Source organism: Xenopus laevis, chromosome 9_10L (genome assembly GCF_017654675.1).
Source record: "Xenopus laevis strain J_2021 chromosome 9_10L, Xenopus_laevis_v10.1, whole genome shotgun sequence".
Classification (NCBI taxonomy): Eukaryota; Metazoa; Chordata; class Amphibia; order Anura; family Pipidae; genus Xenopus; species Xenopus laevis.
Genome location: NC_054387.1, coordinates 111,182,347 through 111,198,136, shown reverse-complemented (window position 1 = coordinate 111,198,136; position 15,790 = coordinate 111,182,347). Strand labels below are relative to the sequence as shown.

The 15,790-nt window shown below is 44.9% G+C and overlaps 1 protein-coding gene across 1 annotated transcript in view; it reads left to right on the top strand.

Annotated features, from left to right (window-relative positions):
* pms2.L (PMS1 homolog 2, mismatch repair system component L homeolog) overlaps nucleotides 1-15,790 on the top strand; it is a 67,448-nt gene that overhangs the window by 28,474 nt on the left and 23,184 nt on the right. The window lies entirely within an intron of this gene.

The window sequence follows — 15,790 nt, the reverse complement described above, 5'->3', positions numbered from 1 at the left end:
TCACATGTCACATGACCAAGTCACATGACTTCATGTCACATGGCGGGTACTGGGTGTATTGGGCCGGCCCGCAAATGACTTGTTTACAAGTCACATGACTTGACTACAAGTCACATGACTACAAGCCACGTGACTTGAAGCCACGTGACTTGATGCCACATGACTTCAAGTCACATGGCGGGTACTTGGTATATTTGGGCCGGCCTGCAAATGACTTGACTACAAGTCACATGACTTGACTTCAAGTCACATGACTTGAATACAAGTCACATGACTTGACTACAAGTCACATGACTTGACTATACGTCACATGACTTGACTACAAGTCATATGACTTGAATTGAAGTCACATGACTTCAAGTCACATGACTTCAAGTCACATGACTTCAAGTCACATGACTTCAGTCACATGACTTCAAGTCACATGTCACATGACCAAGTCACATGACTTCAAGTCACATGGCGGGTACTGGGTGTATTAAGCCGGCCCGCCAAATGACTTGACTACAAGTATCATGACCTGACTTCAAGTCACATGACTTGACTTCAAGTCACATGACTTGACTTCAAGTCACATGACTTGACTTCAAGTCACATGACTTGACTTCAAGTCACATGACTTGAATACAAGTCACATGACTTGAATACAAGTCACATGACTTGAATACAAGTCACATGACTTGAATACAAGTCACATGACTTGAATACAAGTCACATGACTTCAAGTCACATGGCGGGTACTGGGTGTATTGGGCCGGCCCGCAAATGACTTGACTACAAGTCACATGACTTGACTACAAGTCACATGACTACAAGCCACGTGACTTGAAGCCACGTGAATTGAAGCCACGTGACTTGATGCCACGTGACTTCAAGTCACATGGCGGGTACTGGGTATATTGGGCCGGCCCGCAAATGTCTTGACTACAAGTCACATGACTTGACTTCAAGTCACATGACTTGACTTCAAGTCACATGACTTGAATACAAGTCACATGACTTGAATACAAGTCACATGACTTGAATACAAGTCAATGACTTGAATACAAGTCACATGACTTCAAGTCACATGGCGGGTACTGGGTGTATTTGGCCGGCCCGCAAATGACTTGACTACAAGTCACTTGCTCTCCTGCTGATCTGTCTGACTACTTTGCTGAGCTGGCTGACTACTGCAATGTATTGTGGGATATGTAGTTCCTGCATGCTGTCTGTAAGCTGTGGAGAAGTTTTTACAATTTGTAACATCAGTGTTTAGTCCCTCCTTCCCTGTTAGGATTTCAAATGATGCAGAAAGAGAAGAACTGGATTTCAGCCTAGGAAATGGCATTTATTCATACTTTTTGAAGAAACAGGTAATTGTGATGCGTATATTAGGAGTTTCTGTGTTATGTGGGCCTCTTTATCAAATTTTGTTTGGAAGCTGGAGTTCCCCTTTAAGATTATTTCTGGTTTTTTTTTGTCTATTCAGGCCACCTTCTATGAATACTTTATTCTGGCCTGGTGGCTAGGGTCTGTGATCTAGTCTAAATGCCAAACTGAAAGGCTCAATCCGTAGTTTAAACAATGAAGACCAACTAAAAATGGCTTAGAATGTTATTGTCTGGACTATATTATAGCATTTAATAAGCATCACCTTTTTTATGTAAACCAGGTATTCTTTAGGGAGGGATATTCTACCTGCTGGTTGGGTACTTTGAGTTACTTGACACGAAGCAGACTTAAAGTCACATGACTTTGAGTCACATGACTTCAAGTCACATGGCGGGTACTGGGTGTATTGGGCCGGCCCGCAAATGACTTGACTACAAGTCACGTGACTTCAAGCCACATGACTTCAAGCCACATGGCTGGTACTGGGTGTATTGGGCCGGCCCGCAAATGACTTGACTACAAGTCACATGACTTGACTACAAGTCACATGACTTGACTACAAGTCACCATGACTTGACTACAAGTCACATGACTTGACTACAAGTCACATGACTTGAAGTCAAGTCACATGATTCCAAGTCACATGGCGGGTACTGGGTGTATTGGGCCGGCCCGCAAATAACTTTACTACAAGTCACATGACTACCAAGCCACGTGACTTGAAGCCACGTGATTTCAAGCCACATGACTTCAAGCCACATGACTTCAAGTCACATGGCCGTTACTGGGTGTATTGGGCCGGCCCGCAAATGACTTGACTACAAGTCACATGACTTGACTACAAGTCACATGACTTGACTACAAGTCACATGACTTGACTACAAGTCACATGACTTGACTACAAGTCACATGACTTGACTACAAGTCACATGACTTGACTACAAGTCACATGACTTGACTACAAGTCACATGACTTCAAGTCAAGTCACATGACTTCAAGTCACATGGCGGGTACTGCGGTGCATTGGGCCAGCCCGCAAATGACTTGACTACAAGTCACATGACTTGACTACAAGCCACGTGACTTGAAGCCACGTGACTTGATGCCACGTGACTTCAAGTCACATGGCGGGTACTGGGTATATTGGGCTGGCCCGCAAATGACTTGACTTCAAGTCACATGACTTTACTTCAAGTCACATGACTTGACTTCAAGTCACATGACTTGAATACAAGTCACATGACTTGAATACAAGTCACATGACTTCAAGTCACATGGCGGGTACTGGGTGTAATGGGCCGGCCCGCAAATGACTTGACTACAAATCACATGACTTGACTACAAGTCACATGACTTGACTACAAGCCACGTGACTTGAAGCTACGTGACTTGAAGCTACTTGACTTGATGCCACGTGACTTGATGCCACGTGACTTGATGCCACGTGACTTGATGCCACGTGACTTCAAGTCACATGGCGGGTACTGGGTATATTGGGCTGGCCCGCAAATGACTTGACTTCAAGTCACATGACTTGACTTCAAGTCACATGACTTGACTTCAAGTCACATGACTTGACTTCAAGTCACATGACTTCAAGTCACATGACTTCAAGTCACATGACTTCAAGTCACATGGCGGGTACTGGGTGTATTGGGCTGGCCCGCAAATGACTTGACTACAAGTCACATGACTTGACTACAAGTAACATGACTACAAGCCACGTGACTTGAAGCCACGTGACTTGATGCCACGTGACTTGATGCCACGTGACTTGATGCCACGTGACTTCAAGTCACATGGCGGGTACTGGGTATATTGGGCTGGCCCGCAAATGACTTGCCTTCAAGTCACATGACTTTACTTCAAGTCACATGACTTGACTTCAAGTCACATGACTTGAATACAAGTCACATGACTTGAATACAAGTCACATGACTTGAATACAAGTCACATGACTTGAATACAAGTCACATGACTTCAAGTCACATGACTTCAAGTCACATGACTTCAAGTCACATGACTTCAAGTCACATGGCGGGTACTGGGTGTATTGGGCCGGCCCGCAAATAACTTGACTACAAGTCACATGACTTGACTACAAGTCACATGACTTGACTACAAGTCACATAACTTGACTACAAGTCACATAACTTGACTACAAGTCACATGACTTGACTACAAGTCACTTGACTACAAGTCACTTGCTCTCCTGTTGATCTGTCTGACTACTTTGCTGAGCTGGCTGACTATTGCAATGCATTGTGGGTTATGTTGTTCATGACTTCAAGTCACATGGCGGGTACTGGGTGTATTGGGCCGGCCCGCAAATGACTTGACTACAAGTCACATGACTTGACTACAAGTGACATGACTTGACTACAAGTCACATGACTTGACTACAAGTCACATGACTTGACTACAAGTCACATGACTTGACTACAAGTCACATGACTACAAGCCACGTGACTTGAAGCCACGTGACTTGATGCCACGTGACTTGATGCCACGTGACTTCAAGTCACATGGCGGGTACTGGGTATATTGGGCTGGCCCGCAAATGACTTGACTTCAAATCACATGACTTGACTACAAGTCACATGACTTCAAGTCACATGACTTCAAGTCACATGGCGGGTACTGGGTGTATTGGGCCGGCCCGCAAATTGCTTGACTACAAGTGACATGACTTGACTACAAGTCACATGACTACAAGCCACGTGACTTGAAGCCACGTGATTTCAAGCCACATGACTTCAAGCCACATGACTTCAAGTCACATGGCCGGTACTGGGTGTATTGGGCCGGCCCGCAAATGACTTGACTTCAAGTCACATGACTTCAAGTCACATGACTTCAAGTCACATGACCTGAAGTCAAGTCACATGACTTCAAGTCACATGACTTCAAGTCACATGTCACATGACCAAGTCACATGACTTCATGTCACATGGCGGGTACTGGGTGTATTGCGCCGGCCCGCAAATGACTTGTTTGCAAGTCACATGACTTGACTACAAGTCACATGACTACAAGCCACGTGACTTGAAGCCACGTGACTTGAAGCCACGTGACTTGATGCCACATGACTTCAAGTCACATGGGCGGGTACTTGGTATATTGGGCCGGCCTGCAAATGACTTGACTACAAGTCACATGACTTGACTTCAAGTCACATGACTTGAATACAAGTCACATGACTTGACTACAAGTCACATGACTTGACTATACGTCACATGACTTGACTACAAGTAATATGACTTGAATTGAAGTCACATGACTTCAAGTCACATGACTTCAAGTCAAGTCACATGACTTCAAGTCACATGACTTCAAGTCACATGTCACATGACCAAGTCACATGACTTCAAGTCACATGGCGGGTACTGGGTGTATTAAGCCGGCCCGCATATGACTTGACTACAAGTATCATGACCTGACTTCAAGTCACATGACTTTGACTTCAAGTCACATGACTTGACTTCAAGTCACATGACTTGACTTCAAGTCACATGACTTGACTTCAAGTCACATGACTTGACTTCAAGTCACATGACTTGACTTCAAGTCACATGACTTGACTTCAAGTCACATGACTTGAATACAAGTCACATGACTTGAATACAAGTCACATGACTTGAATACAAGTCACATGACTTCAGTCACATGACTTCAAGTCACATGGCGGGTACTGGGTGTATTGGGCCGGCCCGCAAATGACTTGACTACAAGTCACATGACTTGACTACAAGTCACATGACTACAAGCCACGTGACTTGAAGCCACGTGACTTGATGCCACGTGACTTGATGCCACGTGACTTCAAGTCACATGGCGGGTACTGGGTATATTGGGCCGGCCCGCAAATGTCTTGACTACAAGTCACATGACTTGACTTCAAGTCACATGACTTGACTTCAAGTCACATGACTTGAATACAAGTCACATGACTTGAATACAAGTCACATGACTTGAATACAAGTCACATGACTTGAATACAAGTCACATGACTTCAATTCACATGACTTCAAGTCACATGACTTCAAGTCACATGGCGGGTACTGGGTGTATTTGGCCGGCCCGCAAATGACTTGACTACAAGTCACTTGACTACAAGTCACTTGCTCTCCTGCTGATCTGTCTGACTACTTTGCTGAGCTGGCTGACTACTGCAATGTATTGTGGGATATGTAGTTCCTGCATGCTGTCTGTAAGCTGTGGAGAAGTTTTTACAATTTGTAACATCAGTGTTTAGTCCCTCCTTCCCTGTTAGGATTTCAAATGATGCAGAAAGAGAAGAACTGGATTTCAGCCTAGGAAATGGCATTTATTCATACTTTTTGAAGAAACAGGTAATTGTGATGCGTATATTAGGAGTTTCTGTGTTATGTGGGCCTCTTTATCAAATTTTGTTTGGAAGCTGGAGTTCCCCTTTAAGATTATTTCTGGTTTTTTTTTGTCTATTCAGGCCACCTTCTATGAATACTTTATTCTGGCCTGGTGGCTAGGGTCTGTGATCTAGTCTAAATGCCAAACTGAAAGGCTCAATCCGTAGTTTAAACAATGAAGACCAACTAAAAATGGCTTAGAATGTTATTGTCTGGACTATATTATAGCATTTAATAAGCATCACCTTTTTATGTAAACCAGGTATTCTTTAGGGAGGGATATTCTACCTGCTGGTTGGGTGCTTTGAGTTACTTGACACGAAGCAGACTTAAAGTCACATGACTTTGAGTCACATGACTTCAAGTCACATGGCGGGTACTGGGTGTATTGGGCCGGCCCGCAAATGACTTGACTACAAGTCACGTGACTTCAAGCCACATGACTTCAAGCCACATGACTTCAAGCCACATGGCTGGTACTGGGTGTATTGGGCCGGCCCGCAAATGACTTGACTACAAGTCACATGACTTGACTACAAGTCACATGACTTGACTACAAGTCACATGACTTGACTACAAGTCACATGACTTGACTACAAGTCACATGACTTGACTACAAGTCACATGACTTGACTACAAGTCACGTGACTACAAGCCACGTGACTTGAAGCCACGTGACTTGATGCCACGTGACTTGATGCCACGTGACTTCAAGTCACATGGCGGGTACTGGGTATATTGGGCTGGCCCGCAAATGACTTGACTTCAAATCACATGACTTGACTACAAGTCACATGACTTCAAGTCACATGACTTCAAGTCACATGACTTCAAGTCACATGGCGGGTACTGGGTGTATTGGGCCGGCCCGCAAATTACTTGACTACAAGTGACATGACTTGACTACAAGTCACATGACTACAAGCCACGTGACTTGAAGCCACGTGATTTCAAGCCACATGACTTCAAGCCACATGACTTCAAGTCACATGGCCGGTACTGGGTGTATTGGGCCGGCCCGCAAATGACTTGACTACAAGTCACATGACTTCAAGTCACATGACTTCAAGTCACATGACCTGAAGTCAAGTCACATGACTTCAAGTCACATGACTTCAAGTCACATGACTTCAAGTCACATGTCACATGACCAAGTCACATGACTTCATGTCACATGGCGGGTACTGGGTGTATTAGGCCGGCCCGCAAATGACTTGACTACAAGTCACATGGCGGGTACTGGGTGTATTGGGCTGGCCCGCAAATGACTTGACTACAAGTCACATGACTTGACTTCAAGTCACATGACTTGACTTCAAGTCACATGACTTGAATACAAGTCACACGACTTGACTACAAGTCACATGACTTGACTACAAGCCACGTGACTTGAAGCCACGTGACTTGACTACAAGTCACATGACTTGACTACAAGTCACATGGCGGGTACTGGGTGTATTGGGCCGGCCCGCAAATGACTTGACTACAAGTCACATGACTTGACTACAAGTCACTTGACTACAAGTCACTTGCTCTCCTGCTGATCTGTCTTACTACTTTGCTGAGCTAGCTGACTACTGCAATGCATTGTGGGATATGCAGTTCCTGCATGCTATCTGTAAGCTGTGGAGAAGTTTTTACAATTTGTAACATCAGTGTTTAGTCCCTCCTTCCCTGTTAGGATTTCAAATGATGCAGAAAGAGAAGAACTGGATTTCAGCATAGGAAATGGCATTTATTCATACTTTTTGAAGAAACAGGTAATTGTGATGCGTATATTAGGAGTTTCTGTGTTATGTGGGCCTCTTTATCAAATTTTGTTTGGAAGCTGGAGTTCCCCTTTAAGATTATTTCTGGGTTTTTTTGTCTATTCAGGCCACCCTCTATGAATACTTTATTCTGGCCTGGTGGCTAGGGTCTGTGATCTAGTCTAAATGCCAAACTGAAAGGCTCAATACGTAGTTGAAACAATGAAGACCAACTAAAAATTGCTTAGAATGTAATTGTCTGGACTATATTATAGCATTTAATAAGCATCACCTTTTTTATGTAAACCAGGTATTCTTTAGGGAGGGATATTCTACCTGCTGGTTGGGTGCTTTGAGTTACTTGACACAAAGCAGACTTAAAGTCACATGACTTTGAGTCACATGACTTCAAGTCACATGGCGGGTACTGGGTGTATTGGGCCGGCCTGCAAATTACTTGACTACAAGTCACGTGACTTCACTACAAGTCACGTGACTTCACTACAAGTCACGTGACTTGAAGTCACGTGACTTGAAGCCACGTGACTTGAAGCCACGTGACTTCAAGCCACATGACTTCAAGCCACATGACTTCAAGCCACATGGCCGGTACTGGGTGTATTGGGCCGGCCCGCAAATGACTTGACTACAAGTCACATGACTTGACTAAAAGTCACATGACTTGAAGTCACATGACTTGAAGTCAAGTCACATGACTTCAAGTCACATGGCGGGTACTGGTGTATTGGGCCGGCCCGCAAATGACTTGACTACAAGTCACATGACTTGACTACAAGTCACATGACTTGACTACAAGTCACATGATTACAAGCCACGTGAGTTGAAGCCACGTGACTTGAAGCCACGTGACTTGATGCCACGTGACTTGATGCCACGACTTCAAGTCACATGGCGGGTACTGGGTGTATTGGGTCGGCCCGCAAATGACTTGACTACAAGTCACATGACTTGACTACAAGTCACATGACTTGACTACAAGTCACATGACTTGACTACAAGTCACATGACTTGACTACAAGTCACATGACTTGACTACAAGTCACATGACTTGACTACAAGTCACATGACTTGAAGTCAAGTCACATGACTTCAAGTCACATGGCGGGTACTGGGTGTATTGGGCCGGCCCGCAAATAACTTTACTACATGTCACATGACTACAAGCCACGTGACTTGAAGCCACGTGATTTCAAGCCACATGACTTCAAGCCACATGACTTCAAGTCACATGGCCGGTACTGGGTGTATTGGGCCGGCCCGCAAATGACTTGACTACAAGTCACATGACTTGACTACAAGTCACATGACTTGACTACAAGTCACATGACTTGACTACAAGTCACATGACTTGACTACAAGTCACATGACTTGACTACAAGTCACATGACTTGAAGTCAAGTCACATGACTTCAAGTCACATGGCGGGTACTGGGTGCATTGGGCCAGCCCGCAAATGACTTGACTACAAGTCACATGACTTGACTACAAGCCACGTGACTTGAAGCCACGTGACTTGATGCCACGTGACTTCAAGTCACATGGCGGGTACTGGGTATATTGGGCTGGCCCGCAAATGACTTGACTTCAAGTCACATGACTTTACTTCAAGTCACATGACTTGACTTCAAGTCACATGACTTGACTTCAAGTCACATGACTTGAATACAAGTCACATGACTTGACTACAAGCCACGTGACTTGAAGCTACGTGACTTGAAGCTACGTGACTTGATGCCACGTGACTTGATGCCACGTGACTTGATGCCACGTGACTTGATGCCACGTGACTTGATGCCACGTGACTTGATGCCACGTGACTTCAAGTCACATGGCGGGTACTGGGTATATTGGGCTGGCCCGCAAATGACTTGCCTTCAAGTCACATGACTTGACTACAAGTCACATGACTTGACTACAAGTCACATGACTTGACTACAAGTCACATGACTTGACTACAAGTCACATGACTTGACTACAAGTCACATGACTTGACTACAAGTCACATGACTTGACTACAAGTCACATGACTTGACTACAAGTCACATGACTTGACTACAAGTCACATGACTACAAGCCACGTGACTTGATGCCACGTGACTTGATGCCACGTGACTTCAAGTCACATGGCGGGTACTGGGTATATTGGGCTGGCCCGCAAATGACTTGACTTCAAATCACATGACTTGACTACAAGTCACATGACTTCAAGTCACATGACTTCAAGTCACATGACTTCAAGTCACATGGCGGGTACTGGGTGTATTGGGCCGGCCCGCAAATTACTTGACTACAAGTGACATGACTTGACTACAAGTCACATGACTACAAGCCACGTGACTTGAAGCCACGTGATTTCAAGCCACATGACTTCAAGCCACATGACTTCAAGTCACATGGCCGGTACTGGGTGTATTGGGCCGGCCCGCAAATGACTTGACTACAAGTCACATGACTTCAAGTCACATGACTTCAAGTCACATGACCTGAAGTCAAGTCACATGACTTCAAGTCACATGACTTCAAGTCACATGACTTCAAGTCACATGTCACATGACCAAGTCACATGACTTCATGTCACATGGCGGGTACTGGGTGTATTAGGCCGGCCCGCAAATGACTTGACTACAAGTCACATGGCGGGTACTGGGTGTATTGGGCTGGCCCGCAAATGACTTGACTACAAGTATCATGACTTGACTTCAAGTCACATGACTTGAATACAAGTCACATGACTTGAATACAAGTCACATGACTTGAATACAAGTCACATGACTTGACTACAAGTCACTTGACTAAAAGTCACTTGCTCTGCTGTTGATCTGTCTGACTACTTTGCTGATTTGGCTGACTACTGCAATGCATTGTGGGTTATGTAGTTTATGACTTCCATTCACATGGCGGGTACTCTGTGTATTGGGCCGGCCCTCAAATGACTTGACTGCAAGTTACATGACTTGACTACAAGTCACATGACTTGACTATAAGTCACATGACTTGACTACAAGTCACATGGCTTGAAGTCAAGTCACATGACTTCAAGTCACATGGCGGGTACTGGGTCATTGGGCCGGCTCGCAAATGACTTGACTACAAGCCACGTGACCTGAAGCCACGTGACCTGAAGCCACGTGACTTGAAGCCACGTGACTTGATGCCACATGACTTCAAGTCACATTGCGGGTACTGGGTATATTGGGCCGGCCCGCAAATGACTTGACTACAAGTCACATGACTTGACTACAAGTCACATGACTTGACTTCAAGTCACATGACTTGACTTCAAGTCACATGACTTGAATACAAGTCACACGACTTGACTTCAAGTCACATGACTTGAATACAAGTCACACGACTTGACTACAAGTCACATGACTTGACTACAAGTCACGTGACTTGAAGCCACGTGACTTGAAGCCACGTGACTTGACTACAAGTCACATGACTTGAATACAAGTCACATGGCGGGTACTGGGTGTATTGGGCCGGCCCGCAAATGACTTGACTACAAGTCACATGACTTGACTACAAGTCACTTGACTACAAGTCACTTGCTCTCCTGCTGATCTGTCTGACTACTTTGCTGAGCTAGCTGACTACTGCAATGCATTGTGGATATGCAGTTCCTGCATGCTATCTGTAAGCTGTGGAGAAGTTTTTACAATTTGTAACATCAGTGTTTAGTCCCTCCTTCCCTGTTAGGATTTCAAATGATGCAGAAAGAGAAGAACTGGATTTCAGCATAGGAAATGGCATTTATTCATACTTTTTGAAGAAACAGGTAATTGTGATGCGTATATTAGGAGTTTCTGTGTTATGTGGGCCTCTTTATCAAATTTTGTTTGGAAGCTGGAGTTCCCCTTTAAGATTATTTCTGGGTTTTTTTGTCTATTCAGGCCACCCTCTATGAATACTTTATTCTGGCCTGGTGGCTAGGGTCTGTGATCTAGTCTTAATGCCAAACTGAAAGGCTCAATACGTAGTTGAAACAATGAAGACCAACTAAAAATTGCTTAGAATGTAATTGTCTGGACTATATTATAGCATTTAATAAGCATCACCTTTTTTATGTATACCAGGTATTCTTTAGGGAGGGATATTCTACCTGCTGGTTGGGTGCTTTGAGTTACTTGACACAAAGCAGACTTAAAGTCACATGACTTTGAGTCACATGACTTCAAGTCACATGGCGGGTACTGGGTGTATTGGGCCGGCCTGCAAATTACTTGACTACAAGTCACGTGACTTCACTACAAGTCACGTGACTTCACTACAAGTCACGTGACTTGAAGCCACGTGACTTGAAGCCACGTGACTTCAAGCCACATGACTTCAAGCCACATGACTTCAAGCCACATGGCCGGTACTGGGTGTATTGGGCCGGCCCGCAAATGACTTGACTACAAGTCACATGACTTGACTAAAAGTCACATGACTTGAAGTCACATGACTTGAAGTCAAGTCACATGACTTCAAGTCACATGGCGGGTACTGGGTGTATTGGGCCGGCCCGCAAATGACTTGACTACAAGTCACATGACTTGACTACAAGTCACATGATTACAAGCCACGTGAGTTGAAGCCACGTGACTTGAAGCCACGTGACTTGATGCCACGTGACTTGATGCCACGACTTCAAGTCACATGGCGGGTACTGGGTGTATTGGGTCGGCCGCCAAATGACTTGACTACAAGTCACATGACTTGACTACAAGTCACATGACTTGACTACAAGTCACATGACTTGACTACAAGTCACATGACTTGACTACAAGTCACATGACTTGACTACAAGTCACGTGACTTCACTACAAGTCACGTGACTTCACTACAAGTCACGTGACTTGAAGCCACGTGACTTGAAGCCACGTGACTTCAAGCCACATGACTTCAAGCCACATGACTTCAAGCCACATGGCGCCGGTACTGGGTGTATTGGGCCGGCCCGCAAATGACTTGACTACAAGTCACATGACTTGACTACAAGTCACATGACTTGACTACAAGTCACATGACTTGACTACAAGTCACATGACTTGACTACAAGTCACATGACTTGAAGCCACGTGACTTGATGCCACGTGACTTGATGCCACGACTTCAAGTCACATGGCGGGTACTGGGTGTATTGGGTCGGCCCGCAAATGACTTGACTACAAGTCACATGACTTGACTACAAGTCACAATGACTTGACTACAAGTCACATGACTTGACTACAAGTCACATGACTTGACTACAAGTCACATGACTTGAACTACAAGTCACATGACTTGACTACAAGTCACATGACTTGACTACAAGTCACATGGACTTGACTACAAGTCACATGACTGACTACAAGTCACATGACTTGAAGTCAAGTCACATGACTTGAAGTCAAGTCACATGACTTCAAGTCACATGGCGGGTACTGGGTGTATTGGGCCGGCCCGCAAATAACTTTACTACATGTCACATGACTACAAGCCACGTGACTTGAAGCCACGTGATTTCAAGCCACATGACTTCAAGCCACATGACTTCAAGTCACATGGCCGGTACTGGGTGTATTGGGCCGGCCCGCAAATGACTTGACTACAAGTCACATGACTTGACTACAAGTCACATGACTTGACTACAAGTCACATGACTTGACTACAAGTCACATGACTTGACTACAAGTCACATGACTTGACTACAAGTCACATGACTTGAAGTCAAGTCACATGACTTGAAGTCAAGTCACATGACTTCAAGTCACATGGCGGGTACTGGGTGCATTGGGCCAGCCCGCAAATGACTTGACTACAAGTCACATGACTTGACTACAAGCCACGTGACTTGAAGCCACGTGACTTGATGCCACGTGACTTCAAGTCACATGGCGGGTACTGGGTATATTGGGCTGGCCCGCAAATGACTTGACTTCAAGTCACATGACTTTACTTCAAGTCACATGACTTTACTTTCAAGTCAGCATGACTTGGACTTCAAGTTTCACATGACTTGAATACAAGTCACACTGACTTTGAATACAAGTCACATGACTTCAAGTCACTGACTTCAAGTCACATGGCGGGTACTGGGTGTAAATGGGCCGGCCCGCAAAATAACTTGACTACAAGTCACATGACTTGACTTTACAAGTGCACTGATTGAACTATCAAGTCACATGACTTGACTTCTAAGTCACATGACTTGACTTCAAGTCACATGACTTTCATCACATGTTCAAGTCACATGGCCGGGTTACGGGGTGTATTGGGCTGGCCCGCAATGACTTGACTACAAGTCCATGACTTGACTACAAGTAACATGACTACAAAGCCACGTGACTTGATGCCACGGTGACTTGATGCCACGTGACTTGAGAGCACGTGACTTCAAGTCACATGGCGGGTACTGGGTATATTGGGCTGGCCCGCAAATTGACTTTGCCTACGAAGTCACATGACTTGACTACAAGTCACATGACTTGACTACAAGTCACATGACTTGACTACAAGTCACATGACTTGACTACAAAGTCACATGACTTGACTACAAGTCACATGACTTGACTACAAGTCACATGACTTGACTACAAGTCACATGACTACAAGCCACGTGACTTGAAGCCACGTGACTTGATGCCACGTGACTTGATGCCACGTCGACTTCAAGTCACATGGCGGGTACTGGGTATATTGGGCTGTCCCGCAAATGACTTGACTTCAAATCACATGACTTGACTACAAGTCACATGACTTCAAGTCACATGACTTCAAGTCACATGACTTCAAGTCACATGGCGGGTACTGGGTGTAATTGGGCCGGCCCGCAAATTACTTGACTACAAGTGACATGACTTGACTACTAAGTCACATGACTACAAGCCACGTGACTTGAAGCCACGTGATTTCAAGCCACCATGAATTCAAGCCACATGACTTCAAGTCACATGGCCGGTACTGGGTGTATTGGGCCGGCCCGCAAATGACTTGACTACAAGTCACATGACTTCAAGTCACATGACTTCAAGTCACATGACCTGAAGTCAAGTCACATGACTTCAAGTCACATGACTTCAAGTCACATGACTTCAAGTCACATGTCACATGACCAAGTCACATGACTTCATGTCACAGTGGCGGGTACTGGGTGTATTAGGGCCGGCCCGCAAATGACTTGACTAACAAGTCACATGGCGGTACTGGTGTATTGGGGCTGGCCCGCAAATGACTTGACTACAAGTATCATGACTTGAATACAAGTCACATGACTTGACTACAAGTCACTTGACTAAAAGTCACTTGCTCTGCTGTTGATCTGTCTGACTACTTTGCTGATTTGGCTGACTACTGCAATGCATTGTGGGTTATGGTAGGTTTATATGACTTCCATTCACATGGCGGGTACTCTGTGTATTGGGCCGGCCCTCAAATGACTTTGTTTACTGCAAGTTACATGACTTGACTACAAGTCACATGGAACTTGACTATTAAAGTCAACATTTCAAACAGACTTGACTACAAGTCACGATGGCTTTGAAGTCAAGTAATGACTTTTCAAGTCACATGGCGGGTTAGCTGGGTCCAGTTGTGGCCGGTCGCAAAAATGGACTTGAGCTACAAGCCACGTGAACTTGAAGCACGTGACCGTAAGCCCACGGACTTGAAGCCACGTGACCTTGAGTGCACAGGCACATGATTCAAGTCATCAGGTTGCGGGTAATTGGGGTATATTGGGCCGGCCCGCGCAAATGATTGACTACAAGTCACATGACTTGACTACAGTCACATGACTTGACTTCAGTCACATACTTGCTTCAAGTCACATGACTTGATACAAGTCACATGATTGACTACAAGTCATCATACTATTGACTAACAAGTCAATGACTTGACTACAAGTACACTGATAACAGCCACGTGAACTTGAAGCACGTGATTGATGCCACGTGACTTGTAATGCGACGTTGACTTCAAGTCCAGTGGCGGGTACTGGGTAATATTTGGGTGCTGGCCCGCAAATTGACTTTGACTGTCAAATCCATGACTTGAGCTACAAGTCACATGACTTCATAGTCACTGAACTTCAAGTCGACATGACTTGACATACAAGTCACATGATTGAACTACAAAGTCATCACATGACTTGGACTCCAAGATACATGCAACTTGACTACCAGTCAACCATGATCTGACTACAAGTCACATGCTTGACTGACAAGTCACATGACTTGACTACAAGTCACATGACTTGAACTAGCAAGTCAACATGACTTGAAGTCAAGTCACAT